This window comes from Rattus norvegicus, chromosome 12 (assembly GCF_021556685.1).
Source record: "Rattus norvegicus strain SHRSP/BbbUtx chromosome 12, alternate assembly SHRSP_T2T, whole genome shotgun sequence".
Taxonomy (NCBI): Eukaryota; Metazoa; Chordata; class Mammalia; order Rodentia; family Muridae; genus Rattus; species Rattus norvegicus.
Genome location: NC_141545.1, coordinates 8,878,073 through 8,904,914, shown reverse-complemented (window position 1 = coordinate 8,904,914; position 26,842 = coordinate 8,878,073). Strand labels below are relative to the sequence as shown.

The 26,842-nt window shown below is 41.3% G+C and overlaps 1 protein-coding gene and 1 pseudogene across 5 annotated transcripts in view; both read left to right on the top strand.

Annotated features, from left to right (window-relative positions):
• Positions 1-26,842, top strand: part of Cd209cl2 (CD209c molecule like 2) — a 169,325-nt gene that overhangs the window by 27,102 nt on the left and 115,381 nt on the right. The window lies entirely within an intron of this gene.
• On the top strand, positions 14,320-15,709 carry Uba3-ps2 (ubiquitin-like modifier activating enzyme 3, pseudogene 2; annotated as a pseudogene).

Sequence of the window (26,842 nt, the reverse complement as noted above, 5' to 3'; positions counted from 1 at the left end):
TCAAAAAGTTCCTGTCTGCTAACTGTAAGTGTGCCTTTTAATATTTTTGTTTCTGAATGCTTATGGTTTTGGCTACGAGGCTAGCCTTTAAGGGCTGAGCCATTTTTCCAGCCCAGATGCAGATACACACAGTCAGACATTGGATGGAGGTTGGGCATACTTGTGAAAAGTTTGGGAAAAGAATTGAAGGTCCTGAAGGGGATAGAAATTCCACAGGAAGACCAACAGACTCAACTAAACTAGACTGCTGGGAGATCTCAGAGACTGAACCACCAACCAAAGAACTTACACAGGTTTGCATGAGTCTCCAAGCACATGTAACAAATGTACATGTACAGGCTCCATGTAGGTCCCTCAACAACTGGAGTGGGGCTGTCCCTAAAGCTGTTGGCAGACTGTGGAATCCATTCCCCAACAGGGCCACCTTCTCTGAACACAGTTTGGGAGAGGCTGTGCCAGGGTGGGCGAACTAGCTAGGGGACGCCACTCCCTCAGAGGAGAAGGGAATGTGAAATGGGGGAGAGACTCTGCAAGGGGAGGTGTGGATGTGGAGGGACCAGCATTTGGTATGTAAATAAATGAATAAATGAACGAATAAATAAATAAATAAATATTTTTGTTTCTTTTCTGCTAGTGACAATGAACTCTGTAGACCCCAAAGTGACTCCTTCCTAGACTGACACAGGAGTGATGCAGATACAGTAACCAGATGCTGATGAATGTTTGGCCTGCTGTCTGCTTCCAGTACTTCTGGTCTTTCTCGATGTTCATCCCCTTTGCAAAGTCAAGGCTAGAAATAAATCATTGAGGACCAAGCAGAGTCTTCTTTTTTTTCAAACACACACATTTAAAATAATTTCAATTTTTGGATTATAATTACATCATTTCACCCTTTGCTTTACCTTCTGCATACACTATCAATTACTCCTCCTTGATAATTTCAAATTAATAGCCCATATATATACATACATATATACATATATTATATACATATATATGTTATATAAACTTTTATTGAAATAAATTCTTCTCTTATGCAATACATCTTGGCCATAGTTTATCTTCCCTCCATTCCTCCCAGATTCCCCCAACTTCCCCTCTTCCCCAGATCCACTGCACTTCCTTTTACTCTTCAGAAAAGAACAGGCCTGCAAGAGACAACAGCCAAACAGGGCGTACAACATACAGTTAAGACAAAGGAAAAGCCCTCATATTGATACTGGATAAGTTAACCCAATTGGGGGAAAAGAGTCACAAGAACAGTTTCTCTATAACCAAAACTGTTATTGTTCACCAGCCTAACTGTGCAGGGAGTCAGCCCAGCCTGGAATGAATGTAAAGGTAGCTTCAACACCCCTTCATGATAAAAGTCCTGGAAAGAATAGGAATTCAAGGCCTATACCTAAACATAGTAAAAGCCATATACAGCAAACCAGTAGCTAACATTAAACTAAATGGAGAGAAACTTGAAGTAATCCCACTAAAATCAGGGACTAGACAAGGCTGCCCACTCTCTCCCTACTTATTCAATATAGTTCTTGAAGTTCTAGCCAGAGCAATCAGACAACAAAAGGAGATCAAAGGGATACAGATTGGAAAAGAAGAAGTCAAAATATCATTTGCAGATGATATGATAGTATATTTAAGTGATCCCAAAAGTTTCACCAGAGAACTACTAACCATGATAAACACTGTCAGCAAAGTGGCTGGGTATAAAATTAACTCAAATAAATCAGTAGCCTTCCTCTACACAAAAGAGAAACAAGCCGAGAAAGAAATTAGGGAAACGACACCCTTCATAATAGTCCCAAATAATATAAAATACCTCGGTGTGACTTTAACCAAGCAAGTGCAAGATCTGTATGATAAGAATGTCATGAAGTTCTTATGAAGAAAGAAATTGAAGATCTCAGAAGATGGAAAGATCTCCCATGCTCATGGATTGGCATGATTAATATAGTAAAAATGGCTATTTTACTAAAAGCGATCTACAGATTCAATGCAATTCCCATCAAAATACTAATCCAATTCTTCAGAGAGTTAGAACAATTTGCAAATTCATCTGGAATAACAGAAAACCCAGGAGAGCTAAAACTATTCTCAACAATAAAAAGACTTCAGGGGGAATCACTATCCCTGAACTCAAGCAGTATTACAGAACAATAGTGATAAAAACTGCATGGTATTGGTACAGAGGCAGACAGATAGACCAGTGGAATAGAATTGAAGACCCAGAAATGAACCCACATACCTATAGTCACTTGATTTTTGACAAAGGAGCCAAAACTATCCAATGGATAAAAGATAACATTTTCAGCAAATGATGCTGGTTCAACTGGAGGTCAACATGTAGAAGAATGCAGATCGATCCATGCTTATCACCCTGTACAAAGCTTAAGTCCAAGTGGATCAAAGACCTTCACATCAAATCAGATACACTCAAACTAATAGAAGAAAAGTTGGGGAAGCATCTTGAACACATGGGCACTGGAGAAAAGTTCCTGAACAAAACACCAATGGCCTATGCTCTAAGATCAAGAATCAACAAATGGGATCTCATAAAACTGCAAAGCTTCTGTAAGGCAAAGGACACTGTTGTTAGGAGAAAACGGCAACCAACAGATTGGGAAAAGATCTTTACCAAATCCTACAACAGATAGAGGGCTTATATCCAAAATATACAGAGAACTCTAGAAATTAGACTGCAGGGAGACAAATAACCCTATTAAAAATGGGGTTCAGCAAGAATACCCTTGGCAGGGAATAGGGAGACAAAGATTAAAACAGAGGCAGAAGGAACACCCATTCAGAGCCTGCCCCACATGTGGCCCATACATATACAGCCACCTAATTAGACAAGATGGATGAAGCAAAGAAGTGCAGGCCGACAGGAACCGGATGTAGATCTCTCCTGAGAGACGCAGCCAGAATACAGCAAATACATAGGCAAATGCCAGCAGCAAACCACTGAACTGAGAATGGGACCCCAGTTGAAGGAATCTTAGAGAGGACTGAAAGAGCTTGAAGGGGCTTGAGACCCCATATGAACAACAATGCCAACCAACCAGAGCTTCCAGGGACTAAGCCACTACCCAAAGACTGTACATGGACTGATCCTGGACTCTAACCTCATAGGTAGCAATGAGTAGCCTAGTAAGAGCGTCAGTGAAAGGGGAAGCCCTTGGTCCTGCTAAGACTGAACCCCCAGTGAACGTGATTGTTGTGGGGAGGGCGGTAATGGGGGGAGGGTGGGGGAGGGGAACACCCATATAGAAGGGGAGGGGTTAGGGGGATGTTTGCCTGGAAACCGGGAAGGGGAATGACAATCGAAATGTAAGTAAGAAATACTTAAGTTAATAAAGAAAATAAAAAGAAAAAAATGGGATTCAGAGCTAAATAAAGAATTCACAGCTGAGGAATGCCGAGTGGCTGAGAAACACCTGAAGAAATGTTCAACATCTTTAGTCATAAGGGAAATGCAAATCAAAACAACCCTGAGATTTCACCTCACACCAGTGAGAATGGCTAAGATAAAAAATTCAGGTGACAGCACATGCTGCCGAGGATGTGGAGAAAGAGGAACATTCCTCCATTGTTGGTGGGATTGCAGACTGGTACAACCATTCTGGAAATCAGTCTGGAGGTTCCTAAGAAAATTGGTCATTGAACTACCTGAGGACCCAGCTATACCTCTCTTGGGCATATACCCAAAAGATGCCCCAACATATAACAAAGACACATGCTCCACTATGTTCATAGCAGCCTTATTTATAATAGCCAGAAGCTGGAAAGAACCCAGATGCCCTTCAACAGAGGAATGGATACAGAAAATGTGGTACATCTACACAATGGAATATTACTCAGCTATCAAAAACAATGACTTTATGAAATTCATAGGCAAATGGATGGAACTGGAAAATATCATGCTGAGTGAGGTAACCCCATCACAGAAAAACACACATGGTATGCACTCATTGATAAGTGGATATTAGCCCAAATGCTCGAATTACCCTAGATGCACAGAACACATGAAACTCAAGAAGGATGACCAAAATGTGAAGGCTTCACTCCTTCTTTAAAAGAGGAACAAGAATACCCTTGGGAGGGAATAGGGAGGCAAAGTTTAGAACAGAGGCAGAAGGAACACCCATTCAGAGACTGCTCCACATGTGGCCCATACATATACAACCACCAAGTGAGATAAGATGGATGAAGCAAAGAAGTGTAGGCTGACAGGAACCGGATGTAGATCTCTCCCGAGAGACACAGCCAGAATACAGAAAATACAGAGGTGAATGCCATCATTAAATCACTGAACTGAGAACGGGACCCTGGTTGAAGGAATCTTAGAAAGGACTAGAAGAGCTTGAAAGGGCTCGAGACCCCATATGTACAACAATGCCAACCAACCAGAGCTTCCAGGGACTAAGCCACTACCTAAAGACTATACATCGACTGACCCTGGGCTCTGACCTCATAGGTAGCAATGAATAGCCTAGTAAGAGCACCAGTGGAAGGGGAAGCCCTTGATCCTGCCAAGACTGAACCCCCAGTGAACATGATTGTTGGGGGGAGGGCAGTAATCGGGGCAGGATGGGGAGGGGAATACTAATATAGAAGGGAAGGGGAAGGGGTTAGAGGGATGTTGGCCTGGAAACCGGGAAGGGGAATAACAATCGAAATGTAAATAAGCAATACTCAAGTTAATAAAGATGGAAAAAAAAAAGGACTGGTGGTCTCTGGCCTTATAGGTGTCTAACTATACTGAATGCTTGTTGATAACTTCTAAAAAAAATTCTAGAATCTTTCTTGCTTATTGTATGGTTAAAAAATGCTGCCTTGGGAGATTAACATCTGCTAATTAACAGTGGGGGATTAAGTGAAGATTAATTCCTAGGGCTCTTTTTTTTTCTTGCCCAGAAGCCTCACCTCTTCTTTGTCAGGAATGATGGAGGTTTGGGGCAATAAACTTTTATTGAACCAGAAGAGAGTCATGCTAGCAGAAGGAAAAACCTTTACGCAAGCAAATATGCATTAGCACGCATAATTTCATTCCTACACATTCGTTATCATATACTTACTTGTTGGGTCCAACAACCTGTCTAATCAACTCACATCCTTACACAGACACACTTGTACTTGCACATGTGCACATGGAGAAAAGCCTGAGTGCCAGCACAGTAAGAACTCCCTCATTCTGGATGAAAAATAAGCTCCAGTCTTTATTGCACTGAGAAAGAAGCACTTCTACCCTTTTACTGCAAACTAATCAAACCCAAGTCTGTAACCTGTTTCATCCCATGGTAAGGAGAAGCCTGTCTGCTCTATCTGCTCTCTTAGCTTCTTCCTTGCCTCTTGTTCTCTCTGTGTTCTGCATATTGCTGTCTCCTTTGCCCTTGCCTAATGTCATTATTCCGAGTGTTTTGTGTTTTTAGGAGAATAGATCACATTTGTTTTCTTAGCATCCTTTTTTTTCTTAAAACAGAAGCTCACTAAGATTTCAAATACAAATTCCAATCATACATTGCATAAGAGGTTAAATCCATTTGGTTCATAACCTCTATTAGTTTCACTGTGTCTCTGCTGAGTTTCTGTTCCCATGACCTGTCCATTGCTGAGAGTGGGGTGTGGAAATCTCCCTCTACTATTGTGTGAGGTGCAATGTGTGCTTTGAGCTTTAGTAAAGTTTCTTTTATGAATGTGGGTGCCCTTGCATTTGTAGCATAGATATTGAGAATTGAGAGTTCATCTTGGTGGATTTTTCTTTTGACAAGTATGAAGTGTTCTGCCTTATCTTTTTTGATAACTTTTGTTATCAAAGAAGTCAATTTTATTCAATATAAAGATGTCTGCTCCAGCTTGTTTCTTGGAATCATTTTCTTGGAAAGCTTTTCCCCTTTACTCTGAGGAAGTGTGTGTCTTTCTCACTGAGGTACGTTTCTTGTATGCAGCAAAATGCTGGGTCCTCTTTACATATGCGGTCTGTTAGTCTATGTCATTTTATGGCTCCATCCTCATATGTAGCAGAGGATGGCCTTGTTGGTGTCAGTGGGAGGAGAGGCCCTTGGTCCTGTGAAGGATTGATACCCCAATGTAGGGGAATGTGATGGGAATGTGGGAGGGAGTGGGTGTGTGAATGAGGGAGCACACAAGGGGAGGAGGTATGGGATATTGCATTTCTGGAGGGGAAACCAGGAAAGGGGATGGCATTTAAAATATAAATAAATAAATCCAATAAAAGAAAAAAATAATAAGGGGAAACACCATCACTGACCTCAAGCAGTATTACAGGGCAATAATCATAAAAACTGTATGGTATTGCTACAGAGACAGGCAGATAGGTCGGTGGAACAGAATTAAAGACCCAGAAATGAACCCACACATCTATGGTCCCTTGATCTTTGACAAAGGAGACAAAACCATCCAATGGAAGAAAGATAGCATTTTCAACAAATGGTGCTGGTTCAACATGTAGAAGAATGCAAATCGATCCATTCTTTTCACCATGTACAAAGCTTAAGTCCAAGTAGATCAAGGACCTCCACATCAAGCCAGATACATTCAAACTAATAGAAGAAAAAAAATGGAGAAGAGTCTCGAACACATGGGCACTGGGGAAAATTTCCTGAACTAAATACCAATGGCTTATGCTCTAAGATCAACAATCGACAAACCGGGCCTTATAAAACTGCAAAACTTCTGTAAGGCAAAGGGCACTGTCATTAGAACAAATGGCAACCCAACAGATTGGGAAAAGGTCTTTACCAATCCTACATCTGACAGAGGGCTAATATCCAAAATATACAAAGAACTCAAGAAGTTAGACTCCAGAGAGCCAAATAACCCTATTAAAAATGGGATACAGAGCTAAACAAAACATTCTCAGCTGAGGATTATCGAATGGCCAAAAAGCATCCAAAGAAATGTTCAATATCCTTAGTAATCAGGGAAATGCAAATCAAAGCAACCCTGAGATTCAACCTCAAATTACCCAAGATGCAATTTACAGACCACAGGAAGCTCAAGAAGGATGTCCAAAATGCAGATGCTCCCAGTCCTTCCTAAAAGGGGGAAATATTCATAGGAGGGGATATGTAAGCAAAGTTTAGAGCAGTGACTCAAGGAATGGTCATTCGGGGCCTGACACATATGTGGCCCATATATATACAGCCACCAAAACTAGATAAGATTGATGAAGCTAAAAAATGTTTGTGGAAAGGGACTGTATATAGATCTCTCCTGAGAGACACATCCAGAGTATGTCCAATACAGAGGTCAATGCTAAGAGCAAATGACCGAACTGAGAATAGGACCCCCCTGGGGGGAATTAGAGGAAATATTGAAAGAGCTGAAGGAGCTTGCAACCCCATAAAATCAACAATGCCAACCAACCAGAGCTTCCAGGGACTAAACCACTACCAAACGACTAGACATGGACTGACCCAGGGCTCCAACTGCATATGTAGCAGAGAATAGCCTTGTTGAGGCACCAGTGGAAGGGTCTTGCCAAGGTTGGACCCCCAGTGCAGGGGATATGGGGGAGGGCAATAAGGGGGATGTATAGAGGGATAGCTGTATAGGGGAGGGGGAGTGGAGGAGATGGGGGCTTATGGATCATAAACCAGGAAGGGGAATAACATTTGAAATGTAAGTAAAGAAATACATCTAAAAAATAATAAAAAAGAAAAAGAAATAAATTGCACAGCAAAGATGTTTGCATTAGACATTTGTTTCCTGTCAGTAGTTCCACACATTCACTGATAGTCTAAAACTATAATTTTGGTGCCTTGGTTAGCATTAAAGTTTTCTATAGATAAACCCAATCAATACTTTATCTTTTGTTCTTGCACTTACAGTAAATCAATAGTTCCCATTTACGACTTTTGTTTAGTTGTTTTACAGCTCCAAGGAGTGTATTCTAATTTATAAATGCCTGTTTACCATCTCAGAAGCAATTAGCTCATGGCACATGAGTTTTTTTTCCATCTTTATTAACTTGAGTATTTCTTATTTACATTTCTATTGTTATTCCCTTTCCCGGTTTCCAGGCTAGCATTCCCCCTAACCCCTTCCCCCTCCCCTTCTCTATGGGTGTTCCCCTCCCCATTCTACCCTCATTACTCCCCCCACAATCACGTTCACTGGGGGTTCAGTCTTGGCAGGACCAAGGGCTTCCCCTTCTACTGGTGCTCTTACTAGGCTATTCATTGCTACCTATGAGGTCGGAGCCCAGGGTCAGTCCATGTATAGTCTTTAGGTAATGGCTTAGTCCCTGGAAGCTCTGGTTGGTTGGTTGGCATTGTTGTTCATATGGGGTCTCAAGCCCCTTCAAGCTCTTCCAGTCCTTTCTCTGATTCCTTCAACGAGGGTCCCGGTCTCAGTTCAGTGGTTTGCTGCTGGCATTTGCCTATGTATTTGCCTTATTCTGGCTGTGTCTCTCAGGAGAGATCTACATCCGGCTCCTGTCGGCCTGCACTTCTTTGCTTCATCCATCTTATCTAATTGGGTGACTGTATATATATGGGCCACATGCGGGGCAGGCTCTGAATGGGTGTTCCTTCTGCTTCTGTTCTAAACTTTGCCTCCCTATTCCATGCCAAGGATATTCTTGTTCCCCTTTTAAAGAAGGAGTGAAGCATTCACATTTTGGTCATCCTTCTTGAGTTTCATGTGTTCTATGCATCTAGGATAATTCGAGCATTTGGGCTAATATCCACTTATCAATGAGTGCATAGCATGTGTGTTTTTCTGTGATTGGGTTACCTCACTCAGCATGATATTTTCAAGTTCCAACCATTTGCCGATGAATTTCATGAATTCATTGTTTTTGATAGCTGAGTAATATTCCATTGTGTAGATGTACCACATTTTCTGTATCCATTCCTCTGTTGAAGGGCATCTGGGTTGACACATGAGTTTTAATTATAGTTTTCATATTAGAGAGGGCTTTAATGGTAGTCCTATTGTAAAGTGACTAATAATTATTAGTATAATTTTTGGAATTCTTATAGAATTATCATCAAGAATTAAGAAATTATCTGTCATTTTAGCATCACTGCAAGATATTATAACTTTTTAGATCTTCAGAAATCTGCCCAATATGGTGAGCTATGCCCAGGGATTATAATATTAATTTTATAAGGACAGGAAATGCATATCAGCTGCACGAATCTTTTTCCGAGATCTGTCCTTTGGGTCTTGCCTCTAAAAGGCGCTTTCACCATAGTTCCATGGTGAATGATCTCGAAGAGACCACCGACTCTCTTTTAGCCTTAGCTAGATGGCTCCTGATGTAAATACTGGAAAAAATTTTTCTTTAGCAGAGACTAACTGCCAAGACTTTTCTGTGATTAACCTACAATATTGTCTCTGTGACAAACCTACCCTAGTTTTATCGCTGTTACTGTGACAAAATAACCCAGGAAAAGCCATTTCCATGGAAAAGAAGGGTTCTTAAGCTTACAGTTCCAGGCTACAGTCCATCACTGTGGGGGAGACAAAAAATGGGAAACTGAAGTGCCCAGACAAATCCATAGTCAAGCATATAAAGAAGATGAACGTATGCATGATTTTTCAGTCACATAGGTGACAGCAAGCTGGGTTTTCCTTCATTGGTTCATGCTTATAATCAAGTCAATCCCCCATGAAACAACCTACAGGCCAACCTGATCAAGACAATTCATCTTTAAGAATCTCTTTTCAGGTGATTCTATATTGTATTACATTGACAACTTAGAGTAGCCATTTTCCCCAGAGAGAATGTGGGTATCTGAGGACCATGCTTCACTGGGGGATTATGCTGATCTGAGTGTTCTGGGCTGCCATCCGAGGCCATGGGGACATCAGAGCCCATGTAGTTGCTGGGGGCCATGTCTGGCTCTGTGGTTCTATGACTCAGGCCTATGTTAACACCAACGGCCATGTAGATGTTTCTGGTCTGGACTGCTTATCCGAGCAACTCAATTCACCTGACCCCGACAACATGGAACAGGTAAGCTCACCCCCACAGGATCTGTGTTTGAGAGAGCTTGCCCTGTCCCTAATCTGCCATGGGGTGTCTTGGGTTAGGGAGAGATGCCCTTCTCCATGTGCCCCTTGCCAGCTATGGCAGGTGGGAGAACTGGCCCCAAGGTTATGAGATTGGGAAAGCTTGCCCTCCTTCTCACAAGCTGCAGCACTTGGGAGAGCACACCATGCACATTCACTGGGCAGCACAGTAGAGCTGGTAGTGATGGCAAAGGTGCTGGTGAGCCAGCCCCAAGGGCATGAATGCAGGAGACCTAACTCTGTCCCTTTCTGGCAGCAGCATTGGGTGAATTAGCCTGAACAGTCCTGGAGAACTGTGGTATAGTGCAGGAGATGGAGGGCTGACCAATGTAGCCACCTCTAGACACAGATGCTGAGTTTTGACTTGACCCACCCCAACATCTGCCTCATCTATGATCTTTTGGATCATGTGAAATGGCTAGTCCTGCAGATGTTAAGCTGCAGTATCTCCAAGACACAAAGCAACAACAGGATTTCTGAGAGGAGTCCTCATAAGTAACCAGTATTGATAGAGTAGCACAAGCCAGAGGCCTCAGAACAGACCAATGATTCATTGCAATGAACAATTGCAAGAAAGATCTGTGGACAAAAGTCTATACTGTTTGATATAGTGTGACATACTACAGTTTCAATGACAAGATAGTTTTTAAAACAATTCTATCTTATTTTCTTTGGGGAGGGAGTTGGCAAGGGCAGAGGGGGATATGAAGGGATTTTATGATTAGTGGGATTGGGGTGCATAATGTGAAATTCACAAAGAATCAATAAAAAGCTAAAAAATATTTAATACCCCTTATCTCAAGTAGCCATTTTACATTCACTCAGAATTTTACCAAATAATCAAACATAAGGAAGGGTGTTTACAAATTTGGAATGACTACATATGGGCCAGCCTTACAGTAAGACCATTTAGTTAACTGGTTCTTCTCTTTTTAAAAGATACATGCTCCCTGCTCCCAAACCCCGTTGGAGAGAGAGCTCAGCACCCAGACAGGTGGGCACTCCTGAGACTGCAGGACAGGAGAGACCGCCAGTACTGCCCACCCCTGCCCACATCCCTGTCCCAAGAGGAAACTGTAGAGGGCCTCTGTGACTCTGCACTCAACGCTGTGGTCCAGACACTGCCCGGATCTGAAGGGACCTGGTCAAACAGCTCCCTGCACCCAAATCCCGTGGGAGGGAGAGCTAGACCTTCAGAGGGGCAGACACGCTGGGGAAGCCAGAGGAAACTACTCTCTGCCTACATTTCTGACTCTAGAGGAAAACGGCTAGTGCCATCTGAGCCCCCTGTGCACAGGGTCCCCAGTGAAGGCGGGGCAGGCCCTTCCGGTTTCTGCCCTCACAGAGAGCTGAAACCCGGCTCTGGGAAGTGACTTCAGCCCTGAGACCAGAGGTAAGATCAACTTTTCTGCTCCAAGTGACCTGCCTGGTGGACTCAGGATGCATGCCCACACGAACACCTGAAGACCAGTAGAGAGGAACGACTACACGCCGTTCCTTCTGAAAGCAGAACACACTGTTCCCATAAGTGGTTTGAAGAAAACAGGAAAACAGGTCTACAGCACTCCTGACACACAGGCCTATAGGATGGTCTAGCCACTGTCAGAAATAGCACAACAAGGTAACACCAGAGACAACCTGATGGCGAGAGACAAGCACAAGAACCCAAGCAACAGAAACCAAGACTACATGGCATCATCGGAGCCCAATTATCCCACCAAAGCAAACACTGAATATCCAAACACACCAGAAAAGCAAGATCTAGATTTAAAATCACATATGATCATGATGATGGAGGACTTCAAGAAAGACATAAAGAACTCCCTTAGAGAAATGCAGGAAAACATAAAAATCAAGCAGAAGTCTATAGAGAGGAAATGCAAAAATCCCTGAAAGAATTACAGGAAAACACAATCAAAGAGGTGAAGGAATTAAAAATGAAAATAGAAGCAATAAAGAAAGCACAAAGGGAGACAACCCTGCATATAGAAAACCAAAGGAAAGAGACAAGGAGCCGTAGATACAAGCATCACTAACAGAATGCAAGAGATAGAAGAGAGAATCTCAGAAGGGGAAGATTCCATAGAAATCATTGACACAACCGTCAAAGATAATGTAAAACGGAAAAAGGCTACTGGTCCAAAACATACAGGAAATCCAGGACTCAATGAGAAGATCAAACCTAAGGATAATAGGTATAGAAGAGAGTGAAGACTCCCAGCTCAAAGGACCAGTAAATATCTTAAAAGATACATGGAATTCGTTGATTTATCCAATATAGAAACTTCATTTGATCTGAGAAGATGGCTTCCTATACAATAGTGCTTAGCAGCCATAGCAGGGCCATGTGAGTTAGAGTCTCAGCACCCACATCCAAAGCCAGGGATGCCTGCTGTATGTGCCTGTAACCTCAACACTGTGTGGTAAATGGAGATAAGAGCATCCTGAAAGCTTTTCAGCCAATCAGCCTACTCAAGGAGTGAGTTTCCAGTTCAGTGAGAGGCCCCATGTCAAGGCAATCAGGCAGAAAACAGTACCAGAAGAGTCATGAGGTTTTTCTTTGACCTCTGCTGTGTGCATGTAGTGCACACACCTGCACATTCATGTGCATGCACCACACAAACTTGTAAAATATCTTAATTAATTTTTTGAGACTTTAATACAATGCATTTTGATCCTATCCACTGGTCACTTTCCTGTCTCCTCCCAGTTCCCTCTTCTACCTCATTATCTTCCAATTCTGTCCTCTTTTCTTTATTGTTTATGAGACAAAGACTCACTCGGTAGCTCTGGATGTACTGGAACTTTCTGTGTAGTCCAAGCCAGCCTCTGAATGACAGATTGGCCTGCCTCTTCCTCTCAAGTATTAGGATTATAGTTGTATCCCATGATACAACTTTCTTTTATTGAAAATGGATTTTTAATGCAATAAATCCTGTTTACAGGTTTTCCCTTCCTTTACTCCTCCAAATTTTTCCTCTTATTCCCTCCCATATGGATCCACTCCATTTATTTCAAGGGATTATGCCAAACTACTAATAAAGCTAATGGTTAATAAGAAAATAAAATATGACAAATTAAAATATAACAAGTAACAGAAAAGCTAACACCTCATAGTTGGTCAACTAATTTGTGTCTGTCACTTCTATAACAACAATGCCATCATACATTACTACCCTACTTTAGATCCTTTCTACTTGACAAACTGACCCTTTTAAATAATTTTTTGTCTTCTAAAAATTCTAAAGAAATTTGCCTTTGTATAACAGATATTCTATTTCCTGTGGTGGAATATTACAAGAAAAGGAAATAGATAAACCCTGGTCATAAAATTGCTTAGTCAGTCATAGTACTCTAGATTCAGAACCTGTAATGCTCTTCAGATCACATCAGAGAACAGGCCAGCGACATGCTAATATTGATCTTTTCAAGTGGTGTAATAGGAGTTGAGAAGATGGCTGAGCAGTGAATATGCTTATTACATAGGCATGAGTGTCTGGGTTTCCATGAATAAGGCAGGGTGTGACCAAATGTGTGTGTGTGAGTGTGTGTGTGTGTGTGTGTGTGTTTGTGCCTGTGTGTTGACAGAATTTCTGAGCTTGTTGGTTCCCAGATCAGCTCTAGTTTCAGTTAGAGACCCATTCTCAAGGCAATAAGATAGAAAGTGACAGAACAGGATACCTGACATCTTTTAGTCACGCTGATTGTGCATGGGTACATGTGTGCATACACTGCGTTGCATACACATGGAGACTAGAATACTGTTTAACTTACAGAGAATAATCAATTTGTTTGAAGAATTGTAGAGACTGACCTAGAAGGGGAGGATCTGTCCTGTGATGGTTTATTTTAACTGTCATCTTGACACAAACTAGAATCACTAGGGGATAGGGTCAATGAGGGAGTGTTTGCATCACGTTGGCCTGTGTCCATGTCTAAGAATTGTTTTGATTTCCTTAGTTGATGTGGGGAGACCCACCCACTGTGAGTGACAGCATTCACTAAGCAGAGGATTCTGAACTGTGTGAGAGTAGACAGAAAAAGCTGACTCCCACCATTCACTTGTTCGGCATTCTGTTCCTGACTGTGGATTAGTGTGTCCAGTCTTTCAGAGCTCATGACACTGATTTCGCCACTTTGGTGGACTGTAGCACGGAACTGTGATATAAAATGATCCCTTTTTCTCCATGAAGTTGTTTTTGCGAGGTATTTTATTAATGTGACAGGAAGCCAAACTAGGATAAGTTGTCTTAAGAATATTCAAATAGGAATATGGTGGATGGCGAGGAGCCGGAGAAGAAAAGGAGAATAGAGGAGCTGCTGACTGAGAAAATGGCTGTTGATGGTGGGTGTGGGGACACTGGAGACTGGGAAGGTCGCTGGAACCATGTAAAGAAGTTCCTCAAGTGGTCTGGACCCTTCATACACCCTGATTTCGAACCGAGCACTGAATCACTCCAGTTCTTGTTAGATACATGTAAAGTTCTAGTCATTGGAGCTGGTGGCTTAGGATATGAGCTTCTGAAAAATATGGCATTGTCTGGTTTTAGACAGATTCATGTTATAGACATGGACACTATAGATGTTTCCAATTTAAATAGTCAGTTTTTATTTAGGCCTAAAGATGTTGGAAGACCCAAGGCTGAAGTTGCTGCAGAATTCCTGAATGACAGAGTTCCTAACTGCAACGTGGTCCCACATTTCAACAAGATTCAAGACTTTAACGACACTTTCTACCTACAATTTCATATTATCGTATGTGGCCTGGACTCTATCATAGCCAGGAGATGGATCAATGGAATGCTGATATCTCTTCTAAATTATGAAGATGGTGTGTTGGATCCAAGCTCCATTGTACCTTTGATAGATGGGGGGACAGAAAGCTTTAAAGGGAATGCCCGAATGATTTTTGCCTGGAATGACCACTTGTATTGAGTGCACTCTGGAACTTTACCCACCACAGGTCAATTTCCCCATGTGTACCACTGCATCTATGCCCAGGCTCCCAGAGCACTGTATCGAGTATGTAAGGACGTTGCAATGGCCTAAAGAGCAGCCTTTTGGAGATGGGGTTTCATTAGATGGAGATGACCCTGAACATAGTCAGTGGATTTTCCAAAAGTCTGTAGAGAGAGCATCACAATATAATATTAGAGGTGTTACCTACAGACTCTCTCAAGGGGTAGTAAAACGAATCATTCCTGCAGTAGCTTCTACAAATGCAGTCATTGCAGCTGTGTGTGCCACTGAGGTTTTCAAGATAGCTACAAGTGCGTACATCCCCCTTAATAACTACTTAGTATTCAATGATGTAGATGGACTGTACATTTACACATTTGAGCAGAGAGAAAGGAGAACTGTCCTGTGTGTAGCCAGCTTCCTCAAAACATCCAGTTCTCCCCATCAGCTAAACTGCAAGAGGTCTTAGACTATCTAACCAACAGTGCTTCTCTGCAAATGAAGTCTCCAGCTATAACAGCCACATTAGAGGGAGAAAACAGGACACTTTACAGTCAGTAATGTCTATTGAAGAACGAACGAGACCGAATCTGTCCAAAACATTAAAAGAGCTGGGACTAGTTGATGGACAAGAACTGGCTGTTGCTGATGTCACCACACCACAAACTGTACTATTTAAACTTCATTTTACTTAAGGAAAATAAATCTGTGCATAACAGAAATTCATAGAAATAATATACTTTATAAACATTATGCAGTTGAAGAGCCGGGAAGATGAAGCAGAGAAAGGAATTTCCAAGAAAGGAATTTAATCGATGTCATTTTTAGCATTAGTGTGGCTAGAATTTGACTTTTATATATACATATATATATAAAATGAATGACTCTTTTTTAACTTTATAAGTTTCTCTTGAAGACTGAACTTCCGGGTTGGGCTAGTAAGCATTTTCACTTTAGTAATATGGAAACCATGCCTCCAGGAAAGATTATGAACAGATGTCCTGCTTCTTTAAAGCAGGACAAACACTGTCTTTTGTGTGAGTTTGTTATGGTCAAACAACATATTCCTCAGCTTGCATTTGAGCATCCACCTGTATAGAAATTTATTCTTGAATGGAAATGAGGAATTATGTCTTAAGAACATTAAATATTTATAACCTGACATCTAGAGATATCAAACATAGGCAATTTCTTCATTACTACTCATATAATTGTGACTGTCCATGTGTGTATTAATTATTGCAGAGTTTAACTTGTCCATGATAATTTGTAAACAGTATTATAGAGTCATACCTGTGCATGAAAATACAAAACATTTTCATGTATTTATTTGCAATGCCACAGACACCAGTATGCACAAATTTAAACCAAGACATGGCTGTTCAAAGAAATTAATGTTTCAACAGTTGTCACTGATGCCTTTGCACTATTTATTAATAAAATTGTACATTGTCTACTTTTTATTGAAAAAAAGAATATTCAAGTAGAAGTGGAAAGAAAAAGTGATAAAGATATCAAGCAGTGTGTGGCTTACTGTCCAGTGAAGCCCCTTTTCTTCCTTCGAGCCTCATCTGCTCACCTTTGTTCTTTTAGACAGTTTTGGTTTGGTGTTCTTTTATTTCAGACACAAAACACCCTCCAAAGAAGCATATTTTAAAAGCTGGTACTTAATGCAACAATAGTGGTCAGAGCTGTTTCTTTAAGAGGTTATTAAATAAGAAGAGTTTCAGTTTTATAAATATGTTAATGTATTGATTAATTTATAGCTGAGTGCATTGTTCTGAGGTGGGACATAGTTGGATGAAGTAGGTCAGTGGAGACATACACAGAAAGTATGTCATTCTCCTTTTTAAATTTGTCTCCTCTTTTCCTCTTCTTCAGTTCATCCTTTCCATTCTTCTTCTCATCTTTAAATGACGTGTTTTACTATTTCAGGGTTTCACACCTGCACATACTGTGTTTTAATCAAGTACACTCCATTCCTTCCACTCCAATACCACCATTCTCCCCTCCCAACGCCATGGACTCTCCTCTCTTTAAAAACACACACACAGTGACCGCACGGAGTGCTTGTGTCTGTGTATGGGTTTAGAGCCATCTACAATAGCAGGAGTTGCTTTCCAAGGGACCAAATCCCTGAAGAAAAACGACTTTCGCTTCCCCAGGAGCCATTGATTGCCTCTAGATTCTTAGCTAGTGGTCAGGCTCCATGATATCCTTCCTTGTCCAAGATGGGATTTAGTCTGACTTGACATTGTACATGCAGCCGCAGTTACTTGAGTCCATGTATACAATAGCTCTTTTATGTGGAGCAAATGATATTTTGTTGATGACATTCACTATCTATGACTATTACAATTTTTCTGCCGTTTCCTAGATGATGATCCCTGAGCCTTGTTTTGGGGTGTGATGTAGACACCCAGTTTAGTGCTGAGAACATCAGACTCTTATTCTCTGCACACTTACGTGTTGGGTGTCTCTGTATTAGCACCATCTACTCATGAAAGCAGCTTTTCTGATAAGTGCTGAGAGATCTGCTAATCTATGAACATAAAGGTAAAAATTTAGGTATCAGATTAATACTATGTCCATTTGGCAGAATAGTACTATTAGGTTCTCTTTTAGGCCTATGACCTATCTAGCCACAGGTTATTTATTGGTCCTGATAATGGCACCAGATTTGGTCCAGATAATGATGCCCTCTTATGGAATGGGTCTGAAATGCAATCACAAAGTGGTTGATTATTATTATGGAATTCATACCATTATAATGCCAGTGGGCATGATTTTCCAGGCTGGCCACAATTGAGACTCTCAGAATTCATGGATGCGTGAGATTAATGATTACTTTTCTCTCCTTGTATCCTTCATAGCATCTTCCAACACTGTGATTGCTGGACTATACGATGAAACAAGTTGTATGTCTCAAGTATGTGGTGTCTTCAATTATAGGGTCTTATCATCAAGTCTTGGAGCTGAGCAAGAACATATAATAGCCTGTAATATTTAGGAGCTTTATGAGATTCACTGGCAGACAACTCAAGAAAGATAACCCATTCCTTCACTTGGCTTTTTATTTCTTAGCATATGATGTGTCTGTGTTGCTCCCTTATAAAACAACTCCATTTAAAGTCTTTTTCTAGCTGTATATGTATACATTTTAGAATGTTTCTGCAGTAGTATATTTCTATTCTAAGAAGACCTTCATCAGAATTTGAGATGGCCATTTTCACAATATTAATTTTATGAATCCAGGAGCAGGGGGTTTCTGTTGTATCTTTTCCAGTTTCTTTCTTCCGTGTCATAGTTTTCGTTTGCACATGTTTTGCTCTCTTGGTTAGATTTATTTTAAGATCTTTTTGAGGTGTTTGTCGATAAACTTGGTTTCTTGATTTGTTTTTCTGTATGTTTGTATACTAGAAGGCACCAGTTTTGTGTTAATTTTGAATGTTGCTATGTAACAAATATGATTATCAGTTGCAGGGGTTTCTACACAGTCTTTATGCGCTTTTATGATAGAATCACATCATCTTCCAATAAGGACACCTTTTACTTCTTTCTCTTTTGTTTGTTTCCCATTTCTTTTTTCTTTTTTCTTTTTTCTTTTTTTAAGATTTATTTATTATAGATGAGTACACTGTAGCTGTCTTCAGATGTGCCAGAAGAGGGCATCAGATCTCATTACAGATGGTTGTGAGCCACCGTGTGGTTGCTGGGATTTGAACTCAGGACCTCTGGAAGAGCAGTCAGTGCTCTTAACCGCTGAGCCATCTCTCCAGCCCTTGTTTCCCATTTCTTAATTGTCTTAATACTCTAGCTGAAAATTGAAACACTGTCTTGAACAGGGTAGAGAGATTGGCATCTCAGCCTTGTTTCTGATTTTGTTGAAAACCCTTCAGTTTTTATCTATTTAGGATTATGTTTACTGTGGGTCTGTTGTATATTTTCCCTCCCTCTCACCTCACCTCTCCACCACCCTCTTATCCTCCTTTCTCTTCAGAAAAGGCTCAGATAAAGGGAGGCCTCCAATTGATATCAACCTGCCTTGGCATACTATGTTTCAGTGACATTAGGCCCATCTTATCCCATTTTGGCTAGGCAATGTAGCCAAGTTAGGAGAAAGGGTTCCAAAGGCAGGCAACAAAGTCAGATACAGCTCTTGCTCCTGCTGTTAGGAGTCCCACAGGAAGACTGAGCTGCACAACTGTTATATATGTCCTGAAGTCATAGTTACATCCCAGGTATCCTCTCTGGTGGTTGAGTCTCTGTAGGCCACCATGGGCCCAGGATAATTGATTCTGTATGTTTTTTTTTGTAGTGACCTTGACCTCTCAGGCTCCTTCAATCCTTCTTCCCTCTCACCTGCTCCACCTATTGATTGACAGTCTCTACACTGCTTTCATTACTTGTTGGATAAAGCCTCTTAGATGACAGTTACGCTAGGCACCTTTCCGGAAGTATAGCAGAATACTGTTCATAGCACCAGAGGCAGACTCTCTCCAATGGCATGGGTCTCAATCTGGGCCAGTATTTGGTCGGTCATTCCTTCATTTTCTGCTTAATCTTTACCCTTGCTCATCTTGTTGGCAGGAGGAATTGTGTGTCTAAGGTTTTGTGACTAGGCTGATATCCAACCCCCTCCATTAGAAGTCTTTTCTGGTTACAGGAGATGGCTGTTTCAGGATCCACATCCTCATTGCTTGGAATCTTAGCTAGGGTCACCTCATAGATTCCTGGAGATTTCTATTTTCCTAGGATTTTAGCTCATTCTAGAGATTCCCCCCATTACAGTTCTTTCTCCCCTTACTGTCTCCCTCAGTCCCCACACTTGATCTACCCTGTTACACTCCCCAACCTCTCCCCGACCCTGTTCCCCCTTTCCATCCACCCCAATGTCTTTTCTATTTCTCCCCCTCAGTGGGATTCAAGTATCCTCCATTGGGCTGTCCTGTTACTCAGCTTCTTCGTGTCTGTGGATTGTAGCTTGGTTATCCTGTATTTTATGTGTAATATCCACTTAAAAGTCAGTACATACCATGTTTGTCTTTCTTTTTTTCTTTTCTCCATCTTTATTAAATTGGTTATTTCTTATTTACATTTCAATTGTTATTACCTTTCCCGGTTTCCAAGCAAACATCCCCCTAACTCCTCCCAGTCCCCCTCTATATGGGTGTTTACATCCCCATCCTCTCCCCTTACTGCCCTCCCCACAACAATCATATTCAATGGGGGTCTAGCCTTCCACTGGTGCCCTTACTAGGCTATTTATTGCTACCTATGCAGTTTGAGCCCAGGGTCAGTCCATATATAGTCTTTGGGTAGTGGCTTAGTCCCTGGAAGCTCTGGTTGCTTGGCATTGTTGTTCCTATGGAGTCTCAAGCCCCTTAAAGCTCTTTCAGTCCTCTCTCTGATTCCTTCAACAAGGGTCCCATCCTCACTGCAGTGGTTTAATGATGGCATTCGCCTATGTAATTGCCATATTCTGGCTGTGTCTTTCAGGAGAGACCTATATCTGGTTCCTGTCAGCCTGCACTTCCTTGCTTCATCCATCTTATCTAGTTTGGTGGCTGTATATGTATGGGCCACATGTGGGGCAGGCTCTGAATGGGTGTTCCTTCTGCCTCTGTTTTAATCTTTGCCTCCCTATTCCCTCCCAAGGGTATTCTTGTTCCCCTTTTAAAGAGGGAGTGAAGCATTCACATTTTGGTCATCCCTCTTGAGTTTCATGTGTTCTGTGCATCTAGGGTAATTCGAGCATTTGGGCTAATAGCCACTTATCAATGAGTGCATACCATGTGTGTTTTTCTGTAATTGGGTTACCTCACTCAGGATGATATTTTCCAGTTCTATCCATTTGCCTATGAATTTCATAAAATCATTGTTTTTGATAGCTGAGTAATATTCCATTGTGTAGATGTACCACATTTTGTGTATCCATTCCTCTGTTGAAGGGCATCTGGGTTCTTTCCAGCTTCTGGCTATTATAAATAAGGCTGCTATGAACATAATGGAACTTGTGTCTTTGTTATATGTTGGGACATCTTTTGGGTATATGCCCAAGAGAGGTATAGGTGGGTCCTCAGGTAGTTCAACCTCAGTCTGGAGGTTCCTCAGAAAACTGGAGTGTCCAATTTTCTGAGGAACCTCCAGACTGATTTCCAGAAGGGTTGTAATCCCACCAATAATGGAGGAGTGTTCTTCTTTCTCCACATCCTCACTAGCATCTGCTATTACCTGAGTTTTTTATTTTAGCCATTCTCACTGGTGTGAGGTGAAACCTCAGGGTTGTTTTAATTTGAAATTCCCTTATGACTAAAGATGAACATTTCTTTAGCTGTTTCTCAGCCATTTGGCATTCCTCAGCTGTGAATTCTATGCTGAACCCCAATTTTTAATAGGGTTTTTAAACAAGGTTTTGTCTCCCTGCACCCTAACTTCGTGAGTTCTTTGTATATTTTGGATATAAGGCCTCTATCAGTTGTAGGATTGGTAAAAATCTTTTCCCAATCTGTTGGTTGCCATTTTGTCCTAACCACAGGTGCCTTACAGAAGCTTTGCAGTTTTATGAGATCCCATTTGTCGATTCTTGATCTTAGAGCATAAGGCATTGGTGTTTTGTTCAGGAAATTTTCTCCAGTGCCCATGTGTTCGAGATGCTTCCCCACTTTTTCTTCTATTAGTTTGAGTGTATCTGGTTTGATACGGAGGTCATTGATCCACTTGGGCTTAAGCTTTGTACAGGGTGATAAGCATGGATCAATCTGTATTCTTCTACATGCTGACGTCCAGTTGAACAAGCACCATTTGCTGAAAATGCTATCTTTTTTCCAGTGGATGGTTTTGGCTCCTTTGTCAAAAATCAAGTGACCATAGGTGTGTGGGTTCATTTCTGGGTCTTCAATTCTATTCCATTGGTCTATCTGTCTGTCCCTGTACCAATACCATGCAGTTTTTATCACAATTGCTCTGTAATACTGCTTGAGGTCAGGGATAGTGATTCCCCCAGAAGTCCTTTTATTGTTGAGGATAGTTTCAGCTTTCCTGGGTTTTTTGTTATTCCAGATGAATTTGCAAATTGTTCTGTCTAACTCTCTGAAGAATTGGATTGGTATTTTGATGGGGATTGCATTGAATCTGTAGATTGCTTTTGGTAAAATGGCCATTTTTACTATATTAATCCTGCCAATCCATGAGCATGGGAGATCTTTCCATCTTCTGAGGTCTTCTTCAATTTCTTTCCTCAGTGTCTTGAAGTTCTTATTGTACAGATATTTTACTTGCTTGGTTAAAGTCACACCGAGGTACTTTATATTATTTGGGACTATTATGAAGGGTGTCGTTTCCCTAATTTCTTTCTCGGCTTGTTTTTCTTTTGTATAGAGGAAGGCAACTGATTTATTTGAGTTAATTTTATACCCAGCCACTTTGCTGAAGTTGTTTATCAGCTTTAGTAGTTCTCTGGTGGAACTTTTGGGATCACTTAAATATACTATCATATCATCTGCAAATAGTGATATTTTGACCTCTTCTTTTCCGATCTGTATCCCCTTGATCTCCTTTTGTTGTCTGATTGCTCTGGCTAGAACTTCAAGAACTATATTGAATAAGTAGGGAGAGAGTGGGCAGCCTTGTCTAGTCCCTGATTTTAGTGGGATTGCTTCAAGTTTCTCTCCATTTAGTTTAATGTTAGCAACTGGTTTGCTGTATATGGCTTTTGCTATGTTTAGGTATGGGCCTTGAATTCCTATTCTTTCCAGGACTTTTATCATGAAGGGGTGTTGAATTTTGTCAAATGCTTTCTCAGCATCTAATGAAATGATCATGTGGTTCTGTTCTTTCAGTTTGTTTATATAATGGACCACGTTGATGGTTTTCTGTATATTAAACCATCCCTGCATGCCTGGGATGAAGCCTACTTGATCATGGTGGATGATTGTTTTGATGTGCTCTTGAATTCGGTTTGCCAGAATTTTATTGAGTATTTTTGCGTCGATATTCATAAGGGAAATTGGTCTGAAGTTCTCTTTCTTTGTTGTGTCTTTGTGTGGTTTAGGTATAAGAGTAATTGTGGCTTCGTAGAAGGAATTCGGGAGTGATCCATCTGTTTCAATTTTGTGGAATAGTTTGGATAATATTGGTATGAGGTCTTCTATGAAGGTTTGATAGAATTCTGCACTAAACCCGTCTGGACCTGGGCTCTTTTTGGTTGGGAGACCTCTAATGACTGCTTCTATTTCCTTAGGAGTTATGGGGTTGTTTAACTGGTTTATCTGTTCCTGATTTAACTTCGATACCTGGTATCTGTCTAGGAAACTGTCCATTTCCTGAAGATTTTCAAGTTTTGTTGAATATAGGTTTTTATACTAAGATCTGATGATTTTTTGAATTTCCTCTGAGTCTGTAGTTATGTCTCCCTTTTCATTTCTGATATTGTTAATTTGGACGCACTCTCTGTGTCCTCTCGTTAATCTGGCTAAGGGTTTATCTATCTTGTTGATTTTCTCAAAGAACCAACTTTTGGTTCTGTTGATTCTTTCTATGGTCCTTTTTGTTTCTACTTGGTTGATTTCAGCTCTGAGTTTGATTATTTCCTGCCTTCTACTCCTCCTGGGTGTATTTGCTTCTTTTTGTTCTAGAGCTTTTAGGTGTGCTGTCAAGCTGCTGACATATGCTCTTTCCTGTTTCTTTCTGCAGGCACTCAGAGGTATGAGTTTTCCTCTTAGCACTACTTTCATTGTGTCCCATAAGTTTGGGTATGTTGTACCTTCATTTTCATTAAATTCTAAAAAGTTTTTAATTTCTTTCTTTATTTCTTCCTTGACCAGGTTATCATTGAGTAGAGCATTGTTCAATTTCCACGTATATGTGGGCATTCTTCCCTTATTGTTATTGAAGACCAGTTTTAGGCCGTGGTGGTCCGATAGCACGCATGAGATTATTTCTATCTTTCTGTACCTGTTGAGGCCCGTTTTTTGACCAATTATATGGTCAATTTTGGAGAAAGTACCATGAGGAGCTGAGAAGAAGGTAATATCCTTTTGCTTTATGATAGAATGATCTATAAATATCTGTTAAGTCCATTTGGCTCATGACTTCTCTTAGTCTGTCGACATCACTGTTTAATTTCTGTTTCCATGATCTGTCCATTGATGAGAGTGGGGTGTTGAAATCTCCCACTATTATTGTGTGAGGTGCAATGTGTGTTTTGAGCTTTAGTAAGGTTTCTTTTACGTGTGTAGGTGCCCTTGTATTTGGGGCATAGATATTTAGGATTGAGAGTTCATCTTGGTGGATTTTTCCTTTGATGAATATGAAGTGTCCTTCCTTATCTTTTTTGATGACTTTTAATTGAAAATTGATTTTATTTGATATTAGAATGGCTACTCCAGCTTGCTTCTTCTGACCATTTGCTTGGAAAGTTGTTTTCCAGCCTTTCACTCTGAGGTAGTGTCTGTCTTTGTCTCTGAGGTGTGTTTCCTGTAGGCAGCAGAATGCAGGGTCCTCGTTGCGTATCCAGTTTGTTAATCTATTTCTTTTTATTGGGGAGTTGAGGTCATTGATGTTGAGAGATATTAAGGAATAGTGATTATTGCTTCCTGTTATATTCATATTTGGATATGAGGTTATGTTTGTGTGCTTTCATTCTCTTTGTTTTGTTGCCAAGACGATTAGTTTCTTGCTTCTTCTAGGGTATAGCTTGCCTCCTAATGTTGGGCTTTACCCTTTATTATCCTTTGTAGTGCTGGATTTGTAGAAAGATATTGTGTAAATTTGGTTTTGTCATGGAATATCTTGGTTTCTCCATCTATGTTAATCGAGAGTTTTGCAGGATACAGTAACCTGGGCTGGCATTTGTGTTCTCTTAGGGTCTGTATGACATCAGTCCAGGATCTTCTGGCCTTCATAGTTTCTGGCGAGAAGTCTGGTGTGATTCTGATAGGTCTGCCTTTATATGTTACTTGACCTTTTTCCCTTACTGCTTTTAATATTCTTTCTTTATTTTGTGCGTTTGGTGTTTTGACAATTCTGTGACGGGAGGTGTTTCTTTTCTGGTCCAATCTATTGGGAGTTCTGTAGGCTTCTTGTATGCCTATGGGTATCTCTTTTTTTAGGTTAGGGAAGTTTTCTTCTATGATTTTGTTGAAGATATTTACTGGTCCTTTGAGCTGGGAGTCTTCACTCTCTTCTATACCTATTATCCTTAGGTTTGATCTTCTCATTCAGTCCTGGATTTCCTGTATGTTTTGGAGCAGTAGCTTTTTCCGCTTTACATTATCTTTGACAGTTGAGTCAATGATTTCTATGGAATCTTCTGCTCCTGAGATTCTCTCTTCCATCTCTTGTATTCTGTTGGTGAAGCTTGTATCTACAGCTCCTTGTCTCTTCTTTTGGTTTTCTATATCCAGGGTTGTTTCCATGTGTTCTTTCTTGATTGCTTCTATTTCCATTTTTAATTCCTTCAACTGTTTGATTGTGTTTTCCTGGAATTCTTTCAGGGATTTTTGCGATTCCCCTCTGTAGGCTTCTACTTGTTTATTAATGTTTTCCTGTGTTTCCCTAAGGGAGTTCTTCACGTCTTTCTTGAAGTCCTCCAGCATCATGATCAAATATGATTTTGAAACTAGATCTTGCTTTTCTGTTGTGTTTGGATATTCCATGTTTGTTTTGGTGGGAGAATTGGGCTCCAATGATGCCATGTAGTCTCGGTTTCTGTTGCTTGGGTTCCTGCGCTTGCCTCTCGCCATCAGATTATCTCTAGTGTTACTTTGTTCTGCTATTTCTGACAGTGGCTAGACTGTCCTATAAGCCTGTGTGTCAGGAGTGCTGTAGACCTGTTTTCCTCTCTTTCAGTCAGTTATGGGGACAGAGTGTTCTGCTTTCGGGCGTGTAGTTTTTCCTCTCTACAGGTCTTCAGCTGTTCCTGTGGGCCTGTGTCTTGAGTTCACCAGGCAGCTTTCTTGCAGCAGAAAAGTTGGTCTTACCTGTGGTCCCGAGGCTCAAGTTCACTCGTGGGGTGCTGCCCACGGGCTCTCTGCAGCGGCAGCAACTAGGAAGATATGTGCCTCCCCTTCCAGGAGCTTCAGTGCACCAGGGTTCCAGATGGCCTTTGGTGTTTTCCTCTGGCGTCCAAGATGTGTGTGCAGAGAGCAGTCTCTTCTGGTTTCCCAGGCTTGTCTGCCTCTCTGAAGGTGTAGCTCTCCCTCCCACGGGATTTGGGTGCAGAGAACTGTTTATCCGGTCTGTTTCCTTCAGGTTCTGGCGGTGTCTCAGGCAGGGGTCCTGCCGCTCCTGGACCCTCCCCCATGGGAGCCCAGAGGCCTTATACAGTTTCCTCTTGGGCCAGGGATGTGGGCAAGGGTGGGCAGTGTTGGTGGTCTCTTCTGCTCTGCAGCCTCAGGAGTGCCCACCTGACCAGGCGGTTGGGTCTCTCTCTCACGGGGTCTGGAAGCAGAGAGCTGCTGCAGGCCGGGATCCTCGGGTCATCACTTGATTTTTGACAAAGGAGCCAAAACCCTCCACTGGAAAAAAGATAGCATTTTCAGCAAATGGTGCTTGTTCAACTGGACGTCAGCATGTAGAAGAATACAGATCGATCCATGCTTATCACCCTGTACAAAGCTTAAGTCCAAGTGGATCAAGGACCTCCACATTAAACCAGATACACTCAAACTAATAGAAGAAAAAGTGGGGAAGCATCTCGAACACATGAGCACTGGAGAAAATTTCCTGAACAAAACACCAATGGCTTATGCTCTAAGATGAAGACAAATGGGATCTCATAAAACTGCAAAGCTTCTGTAAGGCAAAGGACACTGTGGTTAGGACAAAACGGCAA